This window comes from Mastomys coucha, unplaced genomic scaffold (genome assembly GCF_008632895.1).
Source record: "Mastomys coucha isolate ucsf_1 unplaced genomic scaffold, UCSF_Mcou_1 pScaffold3, whole genome shotgun sequence".
Lineage (NCBI taxonomy): Eukaryota > Metazoa > Chordata > Mammalia > Rodentia > Muridae > Mastomys > Mastomys coucha.
In genome coordinates, this window is record NW_022196909.1 from 33,715,231 (window position 1) to 33,736,695 (window position 21,465).

The 21,465-nt window shown below is 40.5% G+C and overlaps 1 long non-coding RNA gene across 3 annotated transcripts in view; it reads right to left on the reverse strand.

Moving 5' to 3' along the window:
* Nucleotides 1-21,208, reverse strand: part of LOC116074861 — a 24,370-nt gene extending 3,162 nt beyond the window's left edge. For 2 of the 3 annotated variants that reach the window (XR_004112315.1, XR_004112313.1), the window contains exon 1: nt 21,032-21,208. This is a non-coding gene — a long non-coding RNA (uncharacterized LOC116074861). Of the gene's footprint in view, nt 1-11,389; nt 11,527-21,031 lie in introns of all 3 variants that reach the window. The other variant, XR_004112314.1, reaches the window with a different exon arrangement.
* Between the last annotated feature and the right edge of the window lie 257 nt (nt 21,209-21,465).

Sequence of the window (21,465 nt, forward strand, 5' to 3'; positions counted from 1 at the left end):
TTCGAGGCCAGCCTGGTCTACAGAGTGAGTTCCAGGATAGCCAGGGCTACACAGAGAAACTCTGTCTCTAAAAACAAAACAAAAAAGACCAAAGACTTTCAGCTGTAAAGATGTGGCCAGTGAGTCTATGAGACCAGACTGCTCTCCATATCTCACGAGGAGATGGGAACAGAGACATCAGTCAAGGATCAATGAAGGCTTATCTTGGTTTTAAGCTTGACCACATTTAGAATGAACTAAGACCCAAGATGCAGGGCACTCCCATAAGGTAATTTCTTCACTGAGATATTTGAAGCAGGAAGACCCATGCTAAATGTGGGCAACACTTTCTGGTGGCTGCCTGGAGAAAGGACCTGGAATAAGGAAGTTTTGTTCTTTGCCTACCTGTCTTCACTCTTGCTGGCGAGTTCATCTATCGTGTTACTGGTACTTTTCTCATATTAATACCAGCTTCTTCACAATTCTAACAAAGGCTGATGTTTAACATTTCTCAAGGGTTGGGCCCTGCTAATTAAGGTCATAGTCTACCATTGTCCAGACAATTCTCCAGAGCTCTGTACAAGATGGCAGGCTCCCTTTACCAGCAGGGCCTTTCCTTCTCTGACCGTATCCAGGGAGCCCAACGACCCTACACCCTCTACCTGTAGAATTTCTCTTAGCCTTGGTTAGATTACAAGTTCAGCTTCCCTTCTATCCTTCCTGATAAGAACCAGCAGCAAGCACCTCCAATTCCCAGAATACCCCTCCATGCAAATGGGGTACCCTAAGCTGTAGCTAATAATACATACCCACCCTTGAAATTCCTACCCCCTTTCCCCAAATTCTATATAACCCTTGATTCACCCCAATGGACACTAAGCTCCTTCTCTGAAGCTGATCCTCGTAGTCATTTCTGTTGTACTCATCAGCAGTCAGAACCCTGGTCTTCAACTCGGCTTCCTTTGTCCTCATGGGCTGGCGGCCAACAACTCCTGGGAAGAAGGGAAGACCACACTCAAGGAATCCTCTAAGAGTTGGAGGATTCTCTAAGGGTGGAGATTGGGACTGCTGTGACGTCACGCAAGATGGAGAATCATAAAGGCGATTTCCTCAAGACCAAGATCAACCATTGCACCTTGGGACTTCCACGAAGGTAAGAAATATAGCTATACCTTTCACAACAGTGGAAGACCTAATTTGATCCTTTCCCCCAGGGGTGGAGAAATGAACATAAGGAAAATGTTCGAACACAACATACACACAAAGTTTGTACGACTTCTATTTATGATAGCCAAAGAGTGAAGGCAAGTCACATTTCCATCAAGACATAAGTAGATGATGCTTAAAATAAATATACAATGGAGTATTTAAAACAAAAAGTTTATGTACTGGTACAGGTTACTGTAGGAAATGTTTAGTGAGAGAAGCCAGACACAAAAGGCCATGTATTGCATTTATAGGTAATGTTCAGAGTAGGGAAATCAGGAAATTCAGAAATGCGTTGGTAGTTGTCAAGAAGAAAGAACTGAGGAGTGGTTACCAGTTACTAATATGGCATCTCCCTGCTATGATAGAAAGATGTGGTACTCAACAGATGGTGGTTGTAAAACACTGTAAAACACTGTGGAATTATTTGTCATTTATTGTACATTTAAAATGGGATAAACAGTAGTTTTTATCACATCTATTTTACCAAGATAATGATAAAACCAGAAACAGGATAATTTAATTTGCCACAATTTGGATATTGAGTGTCTTCCAAAGGTTTCTGGGTTAAAGGCTCACTTCCGATTGTGACAATCTCTTGGAAGCTAGTAGGTACTTTAAGAGTTATGTCTTTTTTGGAGGAGCTTAGGTCACTGGGGATGTGTGAAGAGTTTGTGAGATCCGGTGCATCCCTCTTTCTCTCTGCCTTCTGGTCAGGTTTGCTCCAGCATATGATCCCACAATGATGTGAACCAGAGGCTCAGAGCCATGGCCCAACTAAACATGTCAACATGTTGAAATGGGCAAACCAAAGTGAAGCTTTTCTCTTTATAAGCTGATTAGAGGATTTGTCATAGTGATGAAGAGCTGACTAGCAACAAGTCACCAGGATGACTGTGAACTCTGCAGTGGAATCCTCAACAAGGTTTAAGTATGACAAAGAAAAAGAATTGAATTCCACTGAGTGAGCACTTCCCTACTTAGCCCCAACCCTGAAGACCTATGAGTGTTTCAGACATAGACCACAAAATGAGGAACCTGGAGCCTCCTCTCCAAGCGCCTTTGAGAGCAGCAGCTGTTTGGGAGAGTAAAGAAATGGAGCTCATAGGAACTTAGTAATTTTGACAAGAGACTGTTCAAGCTGAAAGAGACAATTATTGTCAACTAAAAAGCCCATAGATACTGGAATTGGCTAAGTTTGGGGGTGTTGAGTATTTCATTTTGTTTTTGTTGCAGAAATGGCTGTTTCAGAGTGAGATGAACAGCTGTAGGAAATCAAAGGATAATTACATTGAGCACTGAGCATCTGTGTAGTGTATGTTGGAGACCAATTCATATGGCAAATAACACCAAGTATAATACACTGGACACCATAGATTATTTTCCACTTTTAACACCTCACGGTGGGAATTAATCCAATGTGAGTTTTGGAAGGAACTCTTTCGATGAAAAATAAAAGTGGTTCTTGCCTGTGTACTACCATGCATAGATGTGTAGAATCAAGAGTCATCACTGAGTAAGGCAAGAGTCTTGTGTCCTTTCTGTTTTTGGTTAAATGGCTTCATGATTTACATTAAGAGTGACCCCCCTTCGAGGCCAGCCTGGTCTACAGAGTGAGTTCCAGAACAGCCAGGGCTACACAGAGAAACCCTGTCTCAAAAAACAAACAAACACACAAAAAACCCAAGAGTGACCCCTTCCCTCCAGGTCCAGAAGAGGAGCCAAAGCTCAGAAGAGGAACTAGAAAGATTACAAGAATGGATGCGTTTAGGGGGGTGTGACATGACAGGGTATGAACACAAAAGAACTCACAGCCACTGTGGCAGCTTACAAAAGATCCAGCACAAACTCAGACAAGACAAAAATCACAATGTGATGGAGAAGAGACAGGTGCGAAGTCCCACTTCTAGCTGAGGACTCATGGGCATTTGGCCGCCTCTGAGAGAGGAAAAGCCAGGTTTTTTGTTTGTTTGTTTTTGTTTTTGTTTTTTAATGATATGACACTTGATATATGGACCACACTCCGAGGAAGACCCAATGCCCAGAAATTGTTAGCCTTCACAAATAAAACACAGTGGAGAGAGAAGGAGGGAGGGAGAGAAGAAGTGAGGGAGGGAGGGAGGGAGGGAGGGAGGGAGGGAGGGAGGGAGGGAGGGAGGGAGAGAGAGGGAGAGAGAGAAAGGGAGGGAGGGAGGGAGGGAGAGAGAGAAAGAACATGAAACATGAAGTTGTTTGGGTGAGAGAGGAGGATCTGGGAGGAGTTGGGGAAAGTGATGAATATGACCAAAGTTTTCTACCTAAAATTCTCAAAGAAGTAATGAAAACATTATTAAATAAATAACTGTAAATTTAAAAAATAAAAGAAGCAATGGGACCTCCTGAACAGTATTAGTACATGTAGAAGCAGATAGTAATCTCCAAAACAAGTCAGCATAAAGTCAACACTCTGTGGTGTTATCACCCCACACTTATAATTACGACAGCCAAAATTATGAAGAAATTATTCCTACAGGGCAGAGAGCTTGGTTAAAGAGAGAGAACATCATATTTACTTTCCTCTGAAACAGTGAGTTTTGTAATTAATTTCTTGGTGATCTGAGACTCCTAGTAATAGAGTTATCCCACCACTATGATGCCAAATGGTGGGATTTTGTGGCCTGGAACCCATAGAGGTGAGACTGAGCCTTGTATTAAAGCAGAAGAGCAAAGTCTGCTCTACCGAGGGCAGAAGAGAGTTAACACCCGTCCAAGTGAGAGTCCAGCTAAGGATCTATCAACAGAAGGAGCGGCAGGCTTTTAGATGACAATTTTTTGGTGGAGCTAAACTATAGTAATTGCCCATTATTCGTGGTCATGGTTTCAAAATGTTTTATTTATTTTCATATAAGCACACTGGCCTTGTACTCGGTGGGCTAGTGGACGGTTGGGTTAGGAACTCCTGAGTCCTATGGGACTCACTGTGGTGTATAAACAGTGAGAGGACAGAAGGATGAACTGTGCTCAACTAGACAGAAAGATAGATGGATAGATAGGTAGATAGATAGATAGATAGATAGATAGATAGATAGATAGATAGAGATAGGGATAATGGACAGCATAATAGAAAACTACCCTTCTGATGGGAAATAGCTCATGTTAACCCATGTGCCTGGGATGAGCATTTCTCAAGTGGTTCATGTATCTACACACAGAGCTTGGAGGAGACTGCCTCTAAGGTTCTGAAGCAGCCATGGGGACAGCATGATAATTAACCATCTGCTGTTCAGTTTTTGTCACTACCGCAGGCTCCGATAAAAGATTTAGCCAATGTGACCTTCAGGTTTCTCCCAGACAACCTAGGCAGTTGTTATGATAACCCACACATCAGATGTGTCATCTTAAGGAAAGCTAATGGCTCAACTGCATGACCTCCAAAATGACTGCTTTTTAGTTAAAGTCTGAGCAAGGGAGAAGAGGCGACTTCTTTAGGTTGTTTCAGTAGCAGGTCGCCACCCTCCCCTTAACATTTGTTTTACTTTGCCTCAGTCATCAGAGACTCCTGGTCCACAAACATTCTGGCCTTGTAGCCTAATCTGGAGTTTTATGACAAAGCTGTTAAAAGTATGATTTTAACAGAAAATGCATAAAAACATCCATGTCCCCTTGCAGGGCAAATAGAGACAAGGCAAATTACTAGGGGTGGCTAGCCAGTCAGATGAGCTTGTTTGGTGAATTCCAAGCCAATCAAAAGTTCTGTCTTAAAAAGAAAAAGAAAATGTAGGTAGCTCCCATGGAACTCTGCCTGAAGTAGTTTCCTTCTAGCCTCCATGTATAAATATAAATTATATATATATGTGTGTGTGTGTGTGTTTATGTGTGTGTATGAACATGGACTGACATGTATGCCTATACATATAAATACACATAGATATACATTAAAAAGGACATAAATAAGTCATTTCCCACATATGCGTAGACTTCATAATTTTTTATTTAAATTTTTGCAGATATTTTTTCTCCAGCTCATCTTAAATGCTCAGAATCTGAATATGCACATTAGGACATGTCACGGTTCTCTGCAATCTCTCCAAAACTGAATTTTACTCTGCAAACTTTTAAATTCTTTGCTTGTTTTAGTTTCCATGACTGTATATGTTTTTCTTGAACCAATTATTTCTCTGTGTGTGTATGTGTGTGTGTATGTGTGTGTATATGTGTGTGTGTGTGTGTGTGTACAGGTACCCATGGAGACCAGAAAAGAGTACCAGATCTTTTGAAGCTCACATGTAGGCTGTGTTGAGCTGTCCAACATGAGTGCTAGGAATTGAACCTGGATCCTCTACAAGAGCAGTACATGCTCTTAAACTCTGAGCCCTGTCTTGAGCCCCCATCTTGGGTGTATTCTATGCTGGGCACATCTCCCCAACCCCTCACCTCCCTTCTGTGGAGCACATCTCCCCATCCCCTTCATCTCCCTTCTATGGAGCACATCTCTCCATTCCCCTCATCCCTCTTCTTCTCACTCTACTCCTGTTGGTCCTCTTTGTCTCCTGGACAGATCCACTTCTATATCCAGGTCACATGAGCATCCATGTATCTGATTTTTGTGTATGTATAAAATATAGGACCCACAGATGAGAAAAAAACCACATTTTGCTTACTTCTCTGAGGCTGTTTTAATTCACTCGTGGTGATCACCTCCTGTTTCATTCATTCTCCCAGAAATGATCTGACTTTCTTCTTCTTTACCGCTGAGAAGAGTTGCACTATATGTGCAGCTCATAGTGTCCTGTTGCTTTATGCCTACATTGCTTCCTTACAGCCATGGTGAATAGTACTGCAATGAGCATCAAGTGTTGAAATATGTAAATATTTCTCTGAAATGTCAACATGGATTCCTTCGTATAACTACCAGGAGTGATTTGACTGGATCACATGGTAGATCTATTGGGGGAAGGGAGAAGGTGACCCACTGATCTCTATAGTAGTTCTACCAATCTTCAGTCCCACCAGCAATGTCTAAGTGATCCCTTTGGTCCCTATTTTCACCTGTAGATGTTGTTTTGGAGGATATTTTTTAAAGATGGAATCTTGATGTAGCTTTCTTTTATATTCTTCTCATGGCTAATGAATCGGATCATTTTCCACACGTGTGTTGGTCATCTGTACCAACATTGCATCCTGCACAACAATCACCTTCAAATGAAAACCTTAATATAGGACCTAGAATGGTTGCTGTCATAGGATAAATAGGAAAAACATTTCAAGATATTGGCACAGGCTGTCACTTTCTCAATAAGACTCTGAATTATCAGAACATAAGACCAAGAATCAAAAAGGACCCCATGAAATTCAAACTGTTCAGCAAATGAAACAACTGACTGAACATAGAGAAAGGATCGAAGAAAGTCTTCACAAGATTTATATCCAAGAGATGATTACTATCTAGACTCTACAAAAGGATCAAAGAAATAGACCACAAAAAAAAAATCAAGCAACCTAGTGGATAACTAGGCTGATGATATGAACACACAATTCTCAAAAGATGAAGTTTAAAATATGTTACATTGGAGACTGCACACTCTAGGGACCAGCCTGGTAAGTCTCCTGGAACTCCTCACCCATATCTTCTTTCTAATCTGCCAGATCTAGCATGAACTCCATGTCCAATGCTCCAACCTAGTCTGGCCTGGCCTGCCTTTACCACAACTGATTCTAAACTTAATCCTGAATCATCCCTAAACATCCCCCAACTCACAGAGCTATCTCACATTAGATGCAACCTTCCCACCTGATCCTATCCATCCTACAGAACACAGGCTTGGACCAGGAAGCAATCCTATATATTGACCCAGTTCTCTTTGTCTACATAGTTCATTCCAAATGGCAATGCCATTTCGGGCCTCCAGACCCAATCAGCCTGTATACCCTCTCTTCTGCTCTGACCTGCTCTTACTATATTAGACACAGAACTAACAAAAGAAGCCCAGGAGCCCAGATATCATAGGAAAAGTACCAACAATATGAAAGATGAGGCAAGTGTCTTCTTTCTAAAACTTAGCAGTCAGGCTACAAGTTATACAGAAATGTTTTTCAATGAGAACTTTCTGGATGAAGCCCACAGCATATATTTTAAAAGAATAATCATAAACTTTATCAATGAGTCCAAGGGATTTAAAGAAGACATAAAGAATGACTCAATAGGATTAAAGAGAAAGAATTTAAGAAGAATAAGTGCTTGAGCAATGCCCAAGAAGAAACATAAAACTGATGTGAATGATAAAGACAATCTAGGAATTGAAAATGGAATCTAATAAAAAGGTAGAAACACTTAAAAGGACTCAAGCTGAAATGAGGAAGAAATTGAAAACTTCAATAATTCAACTAGAAAACTAAAAAAGAAAGTCTTAAAGATAAAATGAATCAAGCAGAAGATAGAATACCACTACTTGAAGATAAAGAAACTGGACCAAATAAGTAAGAAATGCAAATCATTAAAAAAATAAAAATTCAGGAAATGAACTTACAGGAAATATTACACACCATGATAAATATAAACCTTTGATTTACACATAGATAAGGGAAAAAATTCCAAGTAAATGGTATAAATCAGATCTTCAAAAAGATCATATAAGAAAGCTATTCAAACTAAGGAAATACACACCCATTTACATTTAGAAGCACACAAAATACCAAACAGATAAGACCAGAAAAGAAAATTCTCATTACATATCATAATTATTACACTAAGCTACAGAACAAAGTAAGTGTCTTAAAAGTGGCAAGAGATAAAAATACAAGTCACACATAAAGGAAAACTCATCAAAGTGACATCAGATCCCTCAATGGAAAATTTAAAAGCCAGAAGAGACTAAAGCAAGACATTCTGAGTCCTCAGAGAATATGACAGCCATCCTAGGGTAATATACCCAGTAAAACTGTCGGCCATGATATAAACACCTCACAAAGTCGTAGACAACAGATCAAAGTTAAACAAAATATAAGAAGCAATATTTCAAAATGAAGAGGGAAATAAGCACAGCAGAGAGTAAGGTAAAAAAAAATACAAAGACACAATTATTAAAACACAAAACACCACTAAGAGTACAAAAAATGCTAAAATCAATAACACAGTAACAGTTAACACACATTTAAATGATAATTTTAAAGAATAAATTTAAGTCATTCAATTCTTCAATGAAAAGACATGGGTTGACCGAGTGGATTCTGAAACAAAATCTATCTACTATTTTCTATAAGAAACAAAGCTTAGCTTTAAAAATAGGTGCTATCTTGGAGTAAAGGGTTCAATAAAATGAGATCACGAAGAAAGAAAACAGTGTTAGTCCAGTTCCTGGCAAAATAAACTCCAAATCTAACCAAGGGAAGAGTTAACCAAGAATACATCATTATCCCAAACACACACACACACACACACACACACACACACACACACACACACCTGAGGCACCAAATCTTATAAAAATGTACTACTGGAGATAACGATACAGATTAATAATACTTCATTAATATTCAGTTGCTACAGCATTTTCTCTGACCCTTCACATTAGGGCAGTGACAGACCTGTGACTGGACAGGAATAGAGAGGTGGAGCTGGAGTTGGAGGAGGAAAAAAGTCAGGAGCAACAGAAGGAGAAGGGTCTGGACCAGGAAGAGACCTCATCATGGAAACAGACGATGAGGATGAACCAACCAAGCAGGTTTTTACAAAATAGATTAATTGGGCTAGAATATTGTCTTTATTATTTGGTTCTAAAATTATTGTATTGGCATCTCGTAAATTGTGCTTTTATTATTATATAAATCTAATTGGATATTAAGGACTTAGGAGTCATGTTTTACTTACCAGGTAATAGGCTCTATTTAGATGAACGATTGTGGGAGTGTGTAAAGAGTTGCACGGGAGCGAGCGAGATGTAGCTTGCTGGGAGGAAATGATGCTGAACGGTGGTAGGGGCTCAAAAAATGTGGCCTGGCAGGAAAGAAAGCTTGCGGGGTGGATTCATTTTTTTTTATAATTCCTGCAACATTCAGTGATTTCAGTACCCCATTTTCTCTAACAGGCAGGTCATATGGACAAAAAAAAATAAACGTAGAAACATCAGAATTAATTGACATCACATACGAAACGGACTTAGCAGGAATCTACAAAATATCCTACTAAAACACCAAAGTATATACATTCTACTGAGCAACATGTGGAAGCTTTTCTTACAAAGAGCACATCCTCAGACACAAAACAAAGATTGAAATAATTCCTTGTGTCTTCTCTGACCACAATGTGTTAAACTTAAAATGGACAGCAAACATGTCGAGTAAATCTCTAAACTCATGGAAAGCAAAGAATCCATTACTGAATAAGGAATCGATAAAATAAGAAATTCAGAAAGAAGTAATAAAATTTTTTGGAACTAAATGAAAACGAAAACATAACCTATCAAATCTGGGCCACCTTATAAGCAACTCTATGGAGGAAATTTGTAGATGTAAGTGCCTATATTTTTTAAAAAATCTGAAGTTCAGAAAAAGTGACTTAATGATGTAATTCCAACATTTGGAAAAACAAGCAAGTCCAAGCCTAGTCGATGGAAAAAGTTAATAAAAGTCAGAGCAGAAATTGATGAAATGGAAAACACCACAAAGAATCAACAAATCTAAGAGCTTGTTCTTTGAGAGGACAGATTTACAGATCATTGACCCAACTAACCAAACAAAAGTAGAGAAATCAAATTAACAGAATCAGAAATTAACAGAGATACATTAGAACAGACACCAAAGAAATTAAGAATATTATAAAGGAATGTTTTAAAACCTGTACTCAATTAAGCTGGAAAGCCTAAAAGAAATGTATGATTTTCTAGATTCAGTCAAACTAACAATATTAAACCAGATGTCACAAACTAAATAAAACCATTACAAACGACGAGACTGAAATAATAATAAAAGGCCTCTCACTTAAGAAATTGTCCAGGGCCAGAAAGAGTTAAAGAAAACTTTCAAACTTTTTATCTACTCTCAATCCCTCTTAAACTATTCAAAAAGAAAGAGGTAAAGACAGAAATACACACACACACACACACACACACACACACACACACACAAAGCATTCTCAAACTCCTTCTATGAAGCCAGTATCTCTCTGATACCAAAGTCAGGTAAATGCATACACATAAGCCCCCGGATGCTGCTTGTATTGAGATGCTAAATACTGGTTTCTCAGGCTGTGGTTGCCACTGGTAGATCCTTATGTACACTAAGTGATGCTATGTGAACCTTCTCCCCAACTGGTCAATGAAAGGCCAAATCCTGTGACTGGGCAGTGGAGGGAGAAAGGTGGGACTTGGGGTTCAAATGAGGGTTTTATAGGAAGAGGGGGAAGAGGAAGGGAAGAGGAAGAAGACAGAGGTGAACAAAATCTTTAAACTTGAGGACATATCCTGGACTAACCACATAAAACAGAAAGTCAAAGGTGGCAATTGTTGGGCTAAAACTGGGGAAGAGTTGGGGTAGGGACAATAGAGAAGGAAGAGCAAGGTAAGTGATCTGATTGGAAATGTGAAAGGGGGATTTCTAAGTAAGGAGTAGGGATAGAGGTAAATACAGAAGAAGAATGGGGGGAGGGATGAAATAAGAGTAAGGATATCAGAAAAAAGTCATTTGGAACCATGGTATTAATTACCTACCTGAAGGAACCTATACTACACACAAGTCTATGTATAAACATTATCTTAAATTATGTTTTATTTTAAATTATATTTTCTCATTTGGACTGAATATGCTCCCTCCACTAGTTAAGGGTCACCTAACCAAACCTTAGTTACCAGATATGAGAAGCTATTGTTTATTTGTTATTGTTTTTTTTTTAGTTTAGTTTAGTTTAGTTTTTAATTAATTATTTTATTTATTACACCCAAAATGTTGCACCCCTCCCAGTCTCCCTCCCAGAGTGCCCCCATCCCCGTTCCTCTTTGTCTCTGAGAGGGTACCCTCCTGGCATTCCCCTTCTCTGGGGGTATCAAGTCTCTACAGGACTAGGTGCATCCTCTCCCACTGAGGCCAGATAAAGCAGTCAGTCCTTTGCTACATATGTGCCATGGGCCTCAGACCAGACTGTGTATCTGCCTAGTTGGTGGCTTAGTCTCTGGGAATCCCCAGGGATCTGGGTTATTTGACACTGTTAGTCTTCCTATGGGGTTGTCATCACCTTCAGTTCCTTCAGTCCTTCCCCTCATTCTTCCATAGGGGTTTCCGATCTCAGGTCAATGGTTGGCTGTTAATATCTGCATGTATCAGTCAGCTGCTGGTAGAGCCTCTCAAAGGACAGCCATGCTAGGCTCCTGTCTGCAAACACAGCATAGCATCAGGAATAGTGTCAGGGTTTGGTGCCTGCCGATGGGATGGATCCCAAGTGGGGCCAGTCACTGGTCAGCCTTTCTGTCAGTCTCTGCTCTATTTTTGTTCCCGAATCATTTTTAGACAGGAAGAATTCTGAGTCGAAAGTTTTATAGACGGGTTGGTTTCCCCATCCCTCCACTAGGGTCTTGCCTAACTACTGGAGGTGGACTGGTCAGGTTCCCTCTCCCCACTGTTGGGCATTTCAGCTAAGGTCACCCACATTGAGTCCTGGGAGCCTCTCACATCCCAGGTCTCTGGGGCTTTCTAGAGGTTCCCCCAACCCCACCCCTGGCATCTGCATATTTCCATTCATTCTCCTGGCCCTCTGGGGAGAAGCCATCTTTTGAGTTGTTGATCAAAGTTGTCCAAGATAATCCTAAAACATTATAGGCTATGTCTATTGTCCTTGGTTGGCCCTCCAAGAGGTGAAAGGTAAGTAACTGTGTCCAGATACCCTTGAGATAGAACTGACCTGAATGCCCCATCCGTGAGGACTAATTTTCATGGTACCTGAAAGTGTCAGGCAAGATTCCAAAAGAGGGAAGAGACAAACTGTCTCGCTCAGCTCTGATGCCTGTGAACCACACAAACAACCATAATGCACTAAGGCGCAGTTGTGGCTCACATAGCTTGGCAGTAACCAATAGCTTTCTAATTGGACTTAAAATCTTCTCAATAGGAAGGAAATCATGTCTGGCACTAGCAATCTAGCCAGTTTTCTGAGACCAGTAGAATAATGATCTTGGAGGAGAACCTACGACCGCTACTACATTAAACCAGCATAATCTATAACTACATTCAAAAAAGTCCTCAGCCCTCATTGAGGAAACTGCTTTTTGAAACAGTCACCATTGCAGAACCACAATCAATCCAATCTCATTGTCGTGGAGCCCAGTCCCAGTCGATAGGTCGCAAAATACTCCCTCAGCTAAGGCTCGGGAAATAGGGTGGAGGAGAGGGCAGAAAAATCGAGAAAGCTGGAGTGTCATGGGGTTCTGTTGTGAAGCTGTGTGTCTCCTTGGGTCTTAGTCGGGGTTTCTGTGGCTGTGAGAAAACACCATGACCAAAAACCAAGTTGGGAAGGAAAGGGTTTACTCAGCTTACACTTCCTGCATTGCTGTTCATCATGGGAGAATGCCAGGAGAGAAACTGAAACAGGGCAGAAACCATGAGGCAGAAGCTGATGTGGAGACTGTGGCAGGGTACTGCTTACTAGCCTGCTCCTCTTCATTAAAATGCTCGACATAAGACTAAACCAGAGAACGAAGTCTCTGCTGGGCTTTTTTGAGACTTCCTTTGTCAACGCAACTAATATAAATCTTTTAATGTTAGCCTCAGGTAGACTCTTCGAACAAGGGCGAAAGGCAGCCACATTCTTCGCCAAAATACCACAGAAACAGTCTCTAGGCCACATACTGAAATTCTTCTCCACTGAAATCACTTGAACCAGGTCTGCCCAGTTCAAATCACTCTCAGCAACAGTCTTCCATATTCCTACGAGGATGGCCCATTGAGCCCTACTTAAAGCATTCCATTGCTTTCCAAATCCAAAGTCGCCAGATCCATAGTTTTCTGAACACAAGATCAGGTCTATCACAGCAATATCCAACTTCTGGTACTAACTTCTTCTGTCTTAGTTAGTGTTTTACTGCTGTGAACAGACACCATGACCAAGGCAACTCTTATAAGGCCAACACTTAATTGGGACTGGCTTACAGGTTCAGAGGTTCGGTCCATTATCATCAAGGCAGGAACATGGCAGCATCCAGACAAGCATGGTGCAGGAGGATCTGAGAGTTCTGCATCTCCATCGGAAGGCTGCTAGCAGAAGACTGGCTTTCAGGCAGCTAGGATGAGGGTCTTAAAGCCCACAGCCACAGGGACACACTTACTCCAACAGGGCCACACCTCCGAGTAGTACCAGTCCCTGAACCAAGCATATACAAACCACCACACTTTGCAATGTCAAAAGATATACCCATAATGTCTAAGCAACATGACTTCCCAAATATAAACTGAAAAACCCAGGAACAGTAGACATGTCAAAGTGGTCGGGAAAAAGCCCAAGAGTTCTCAACCCTACACAATGAACTGCAGGCAACTAAGGAATGGTGGACCTGGATGAAGTAGTCTTCCCCAGGAATGAGGACACTAATTGGATGTCTAATATCATGGTCAGCCTTGAAAATGTACATGCATGTAACATTATATAGACTAAGGATTGTATTTATGTATGTATGAATATGTATGTAAATATATGGGTATACGTATATATGTAAAAATAATTAATTAAAAAAGAGGCCATTCATTTGTAAGAGCAAGGGAGAGTATATGAGAGGATTTGTGGGTAGGAAAGGGAAAGAAAAAATTATAGAATTATATTATAATCTCCAAAATAAAAGAAAAATGAAAAAGATGTTAGATTCTTGAATACTGTTGTCATCAGAATTCACATATCCACTATTGCTAAATGTGTTGGTATTCTGTGCAATAAAGATTGGTCTACTTCTGAGCCACACAGTTTAGTATAGGTGGGAAAATCCTACTTGTGGGTATCCTGAAGGCTGATCCCACCCGTTCCAGAACCCCACCATATAGCACTGCTTTCACCAGAGGTGAGCCACCACTCTTCCAAGAGGATCATTGCCAACATAGAGAGTACTGTCCAAACCAGATGGTACAAAATGGAATGGATATCTAGCATTTCTACTGATAGTCTAGGGTGCACACAGGCAATCAGGTGCTATTTGGTGACTAAGATTATTTTGATCAATAGATACAGCTGGGTTCCTAGATTAACTCTCAGCCACCCCAGAGGACCTGACCGGGCCTCCAAATAATCAATAAAAATAGCATTTGGCATCTCACCTTCACATTAGATAGCTTGGTGCCTTCCAACACAGAGAGAAGTACAACTTTGAACTGAAAATGAGGATTTTGGTGGTTCCGAGGTATGGATGAATGGATGTTTCTCTGTAACCACCAGTGGGATTTGTTTGTTTGTTTTGTTTTGGGGAAAAAATAATAACCAGTTTTTCTGGTACCTCTGCTTTAGAAATCTTCTTTTTCACAGAAATTAAAAAGAAATCAAATTATGGCTTGCAGGTAGCACAGGGACTCAGTACGGAGGGAGAAGAATACGCTATCGAATTCCCACATTAGTCTCTCATTGTGATCTAATTCTCCACAGATGCCAAAACCTAGTTAAATAAGCTTTACTTTTTTCTCCTTTTTTTTTTTTCATTTTATAAGAATTGACGGAGCCATGTCTCAAGACGATCAGTGAACTTTGTTATTTTAACTGCACGGCTGTCGATATTTTTCTAGGGATTCATTAGATGTTGCTCTTGATACAATATAAAGATTGATTATTTTTTTTTCTCCCTCTCAACCCACGATCATTTGGTTTAGAGGGTAGAATTCTTAGGACAGTCGTCTGCTGCTTCATAGGATTATAGCTCACCTCTTGGTGAATGCTAACGCTGAATGCTTTAGTCCTGGCTTCATGGTCTTAATAATTCATTTTGTTCCAATCTGTTACACTTTGTGCCCCGCCTCCACCACCATCACGCCAATACATACAACATTCTACATTCTAAGGATCTCTTTCTGGCCTGCTGCATCCTGGAAAAGCGTTACTTAAAGTAACATGAAAATGGAGGAGAAGCACCATCGTGTAAAACAAATTCACCCTAGAAGATAACAAAAAGATTATGTGCAATATTCACTTGAAAAAAAAATTCCATTTTCCTGGCACTTTTGCCCAGGAGCGAGCTATATGGTCTTTTATAATCTCACTGTCCTATATGTTATTTGCAAATTTCCTGTTTAAAAAAAAAAGGGGGTGGGGAAGGAGGGACCCTGAGAAACAGTAATTGAAACAATGCTAAAAACTGAAATTTGGGGTTGCCTTCTGCCTTTGTTTCAATTGAGACATAGCTGAGGTTTTCTGAAGAAAAAAAAAAAGAACTATTGGGAAATAAGGGAAATGAATTATTGCCAGAAACACAAATACGGCTGAATGTATACATTAAATTATCCTCCTAGGGTCGTTCTGTGAAAAGCCCATCTGATAATGCACTTCAAGGCATTTACATCTTGGAATTTTAAAAGGCCCGTCTATCAGTGGGCTTTCTGAATGGGTTCTCAATTGCACAAATGGACTCCATCGCATGAAAAGCAATCCTGTGTTTTGTAAGGCGGCATACTTATTGCGCTGCCCACATGGGACTATCGGGGCCCACTGGCTATCAACAATTGCCTTTGTAATGAAAAATATTGTTTTGTATCAAAGAACTGTTTGAGTCTAAAGGAAAAGCTTTGCAGCCCGCCAATCATCCGCCATATCCCGAGGATTATATTGTTGGGAGTTTTATACAATTTACATGCAGAAGATGACAATGACTCTGGCGGGTTATGGAACCCCACGGGTGTTTTCACTCCACTTGGGTTGCGTTTCCTGCCACCGCTGACATCAGAATCTTTCTGCCGTGGGAGGAACTTGGTGCCCTCCTATTTTTAGAAAACTGAAGTCTGTCCAGCAATTGTTACTCTCCGTGTTGACTTGAAATAAGCCTTCCTTCCTGATTTCAGGGGGAAAAAAAAAACTTTCTCAGTTCAGCGGGGTATTAAGAAAAACAGTTATTACAAATGTCTGCCCAGATTATAGGTTTGGAGAAACAGCAAATGGAATAATGTCCTAGATTCTCAGAGCAAGTGACTACTAAGCTCCCAGGAACAGGAACACAACTGGGAAATTTGTAAGGCAGTATTGTAGATATTTGGTTATTTTAACCAATGGTGGTAGGATTAGCTTCCTCGTCCATTTCTAAAACATGAAGTTGAGCATGGCTGTTGCAGCATTTTCTCTGTCCAATCACATTAGGGCAGTGACAGGCCTGTGATTGGACAGGAATAGAGAGGTGGAGCTAGAAGTGGAGGAGGGAAAAGGGCGGAGAGCAGGAAGGTAGCAGAGTTAATCTAATCATCATGGAGGCAAAGGAAGATGACGATTCAGACCCCTGAGTGGTTATCGTGGTTATAACAACCAAGTTAAGGTTTTTACAAGGTTAGGGTAATTGGGTTAAAACATTGTCTTTATCACTGGGGTCTGAAATTATTGTATTGGCATCTTGTAATTGTGATCTTATTATATAAGCCTGATTAGATAATTAAGCCTTAAGAGTCATGCTTTACCGGGTACAAGGCACTAGATGAATGATTGTGTGTGGGGGGGTGGGGGGTGGAGTAAAGTATTGCATGTGAGCAATATGTTGCTGCTAACTGGGAGAAAATAGTAAGAGCCTGCCAGGACACAGTGTTGTGGCCGGACAGTACCGGCACTAAAACGTAGTCCATCAGGAAAGAGAGTTTTCAAGGTAGATTAATTTTTAATATTTCCTGCAACACTGATCAAAAATGTGTTCCTTGTTTCAAAAACAACAAACAAACAAACAAACAACCCCCCCCAGGGTCTATAATTTCTTTATAATATACTTATGACAGAGGAGAAGCTACTCAGAAGGCACAGAGGTGCCAGTTTCATTAAACAATGCATTCGTCTAGCTAGTGTTTAAGAGTAAGTTATTGCGAAGCCAGATATGAGCAGAGGTATTATTTGATAAATAGATAATAGGATATTTAACGAAGGGCTAAGTGTTACCAGACACTCCTGGGATCTCTGAGGCACATTTCTAAAGGAACTCTTATCTTTGCCTTGCTTGATATTAATTCTGATTATTAACAGAAAGAGACATTTCATGTTAATCTAAAACATACAGACTTGATATTTCAAGAACTGGAGAGAAAAAGGCCATAAATGGAAAGGGGCTTAGGATGGTTCAGAGAATATTACTGTTCTCATTTATAAAATAAAACACATGGACACTGTGAGCGTTCACTAGAGAAGGAATGGTGCTATTGGGAATACGTCTGTGTTTTGGGGCGTGGACTTAGCTATATCTAGTACATACTTATGATCACAAATATATGTGGGTATATTTTGGAACACACAGGGCAGCTATTCAGCACATAACATACAGTGTAAATAGATACTTTATTATAATTTATTATTAATCATATTCTCAAGTTTTCCAAAGCACACAGTGTGACCACAAAACAATGCCCAAACTCTTCACTTCCTAGGACTCTGCCTTCAATTTCCAATAAATTCAAAGTCATAAGCATTGGTTAAGGCAACACACTTCCTCACTGACCCAGTGAGCGTCTAGGCTGTTGCTACTCGCTATAATGGTTACAGAAATGATAAGGGACATCAACATGGGGGATCTCAATCAATTCGTTCCATTTTCCTGTGTGACCCCACCCCCCAAAAAATCACATTATGTATATACTTTACAGGAATAAAGAAACCAGTGTAACATTATCTGGTGATGCACTCAACGCGCTCCTGGCACGTCAACATCAGTCCGTCTGATCTGCAAAATACTTATATCGTTGCCGTGTGCTAAACTCCCATTTCCTGCAACTCTCCACAGGGGTGGGGATGTGCTGTTGAAATACTGAACGACTATAGCGTTGTTTTATGTACTCGGAGGCCCGCTTCCTCTCTGTGTTCCTTCATCGTGGCTCACAGGTTCAGGAAACACAATCACGTCTGTGCTTTTTATCCTGGAAACTGGACTAGAAGCAGAGGCTCTGAAACTAAGTACAAGAAATATGGGCTTTTGTATGTCGGGTCGAGACGTTCTCTTGCTTCCCCAATCTGATTGTCCTTTCTGCTCACTCTCTTTGACAAGCCTCTCTTTCTTCCCACCCTTCCCCCTCCCTACCTCCCTTAAAGCGCATATTGATTTCTTACAATGTTTTAGCCCTTGGTTCAGAGGAAATTGCAACTGATAAACTACATGACCAAAGCCACATAGACTAGGGGGTGTTTATTTCTAATAAGGCCACTCCCTGGGTCTTATATAAACCATCACACTACTTCCTAAAGATGCCAAGTTCCCATTTGATAATATGTAAAATGTTTTCTCTAAAGTTGAAAGTTATCTGTCACCATGTTTTTTTGAGAGTATAATGAGCATTTAAAAGCCAAGACACTAAGAAGAAGAATTATGAAAGGAAATTAAATAACCTGGTGAAAAGAATAGAAGGGGCCATGTTTTACTCCAAAAAACATCCTGTAAAGCCAGTAAGCCAATAGGCGTTGTAGATGGTTTAGTGTGGCGCCCTTCAACTGAACCTATGGTTCAAGCAAATAATGCAGTTCACCAAAGCTCCGCAGGTGAGACAACTTGAAGGTGGTTATAGTTTTGTGTCTGAGCTAGAGTTCAAAATAAATGTTTGTCTTTTTCTGCTTCCTTTAATCGTCCGCCCTTTGTTTAAATTCTCTGGCAGTTTGTGTATCAGTTACTGTACTGTGTGTGTGTGTGTGTGTGTGTGTGTGTGTGTGTGTCCTGTTATCACAGGGAACATGTATTCTGAGGCTCTTTTCTGTTTTTGAAAATATGTTCAGTGTGTCGTGGCCAAAACTACAATGACCAATAGTCATCCAATAGTTAGTCCAACTGTCTTTTAGGGATTGCACAAAGAATTTTATATATATAAAAAAAAAAAAAATACCGGCCCTCAAATAAAAGGAAACATGTGTAACAAGGACTTTGGATATTAACCGTTGTCTTGAATATGCAAATGCTATAAAATAGACTTCTCTGGGCATCACCAACTCTTTGACTTCAAATTAGTTTCCCACCCCCCCCACACACACACTGTGTTAGTCCAGTGGACTGGCATCTGTCAAAATGAGGCAGGATCTCAAAGGAAAGTCAGCAAACCTTAATGGCACCTATAGTTGATGCACCATATAAAGGATGTCAGGCTAATACAAATTACAGGTAGTGTTTAACAGATATCTGTAGATGTTTCACCTCTCCAGTCTGCTTACTTAACTGCCCCCAAATCTTAGTTTATCTATAGCATATGTGTGATAACACAGGCTACGCAAATATAAGAAAGATTAAATGACCTAGGTAACACTAAGGAAAAAAAAAACCACTACCTGTGTCTAAGAGCATATTGACCCCTTCTTTTTATTTCTTCTTGTTATCAGATCAATTAATAATCCTGATCAAATGTTTAATTCGCTCTCTAACCTCGAACATTAACCACTAACTAAAGAAGAAAGAAGCATTAAGATGCCTCAAGATACTGGCATCAAGAAGTTGTACGCCTCATAAAATTTGATGCTTTTTTTTATAAGGCCAGGGGAGTCTAGGAGTCGGTTTCATATTATTGTCCCAAAATCTTGTTATCGTACCAAAAATTGATGCTGGGTACTTGAAGGAAAGAAAGGAAGGAAGAGAGAAAGAAAGAAAGAAAGAAAGAAAGAAAGAAAGAGAGAAAGAGAGAAAGAGAGAGAGAAAGAAAAGAAAGAAAGAGAGAGAAAGAACAAAAGAAAGAAAGAGAGACAGAAAGAACAAAAGAAAGAAAGAAAGAAAGAGAGAGAGAAAGAAAGAACAAAAGAAAGAAAGAAAGAAAGAAAGAAAGAGAAAAAGAAAGAAAGAAAGAACAAAAGAAAGAAAGAAGGAAAGAAAGAAAGCAAGCAAGGAGGGAGGGAAGAAAGAATGAAAGAAAGGAAGGAAGGAAGGAAGGAAGGAAGGAAGGAAGGAAGGAAGACAGACAGACAGACCGTTCCTCTCCTTGTTCTAGGGCCAGAAAGTCCTGGCTTGGGTGACTCTATCTGCTTGGGGCTCTTTCAGTTACACAAAAGCAGACGTTATCTGGTGGGAGTGTGTGCAAGAGACTGAGAGAATATCCATCAGATTGGAGCAGGAAGCAGGGATTCTAGCTTCATTTTATTTTTTCAGTGAACTCATAGAAATCAATGAGGATCCGCAGAGAACTACCTTAATTCCAACACAGTGAGGTATTACTGGGCCCCGCCTCTTAAAGAGCAGCACCACAACTTCGCAGCACCAGAGAACAAACTTCAAAATCAAGAACCACAGAACACCACGACTTTTCTGTTCCTTGTCGTTCCTCGCAGTACGTGGCATGACATACAGCAGAAATCCAATATAAAGGCAGTGAGCTAATAACTGAACTGTACATCTTCATTTCATCTAGTGCAACTATCTTACGTTTTTAATATGATAAAATCACATAAAAGGCTCGCCCCCTGGCCACTTTGCAGTGCGGGCCCCTTGCAGTCGTGATTAATACGTTCACAGTGTGGTAGCCTCTCACCACTTGCATTTCTGCTTTCCCTTTCCCAAAGAGCCCAAACTCGCTCCCCACTCCTCTCCATCTCCAGCTCTGGCGTCACTAAGGTACTATCTTTTCCCGTCAACCATGTCACTGGGTAAATGAGAGAAAAATAAGGTTAGAGGTTCAACAGGAATCCCAACTCACACAGGCACTAGTGATCTGGGAATCTTATCAAAGAATTCCCTCTCTACCAAACCATTATGGTGTTGCATGGAGCAGTTACCTAAACAGCTTCTATAAGAAATGTAGCTCGTTTTCCCCCTTTCTTGGGTACATAGGAGACTGTCATATTCATTATGGTTCCACCAGCTCGAGCGGATGATGGAAGACTCTATTTCCCAAATGTGTTCCAGTAGAAGTTGGCGGCGCAGAGTCGTTATGGTGTTCCGGGCACTCCCTGAGCACCTTGCAAACGTCATCTCCCGTCATCCTCAGCATACCTCCGGGGTGGGGCTAGGGGGTGGGGGTGGGGCACCGACACACCATTTTCTAGCTTTTTTTTTTTTTTTTTAGGAGAGGAAATTGCAATAGAAAGGCCTTAAGTCTCCTACTTACGGTCACAAAGATGAAGTTACAGTCATCAGATTTCCTTTTGGGTGGATGATTTACAAGGGATGCTGATCACAGGATATGTAAAGGGGTCCTTCATCGGTGTTC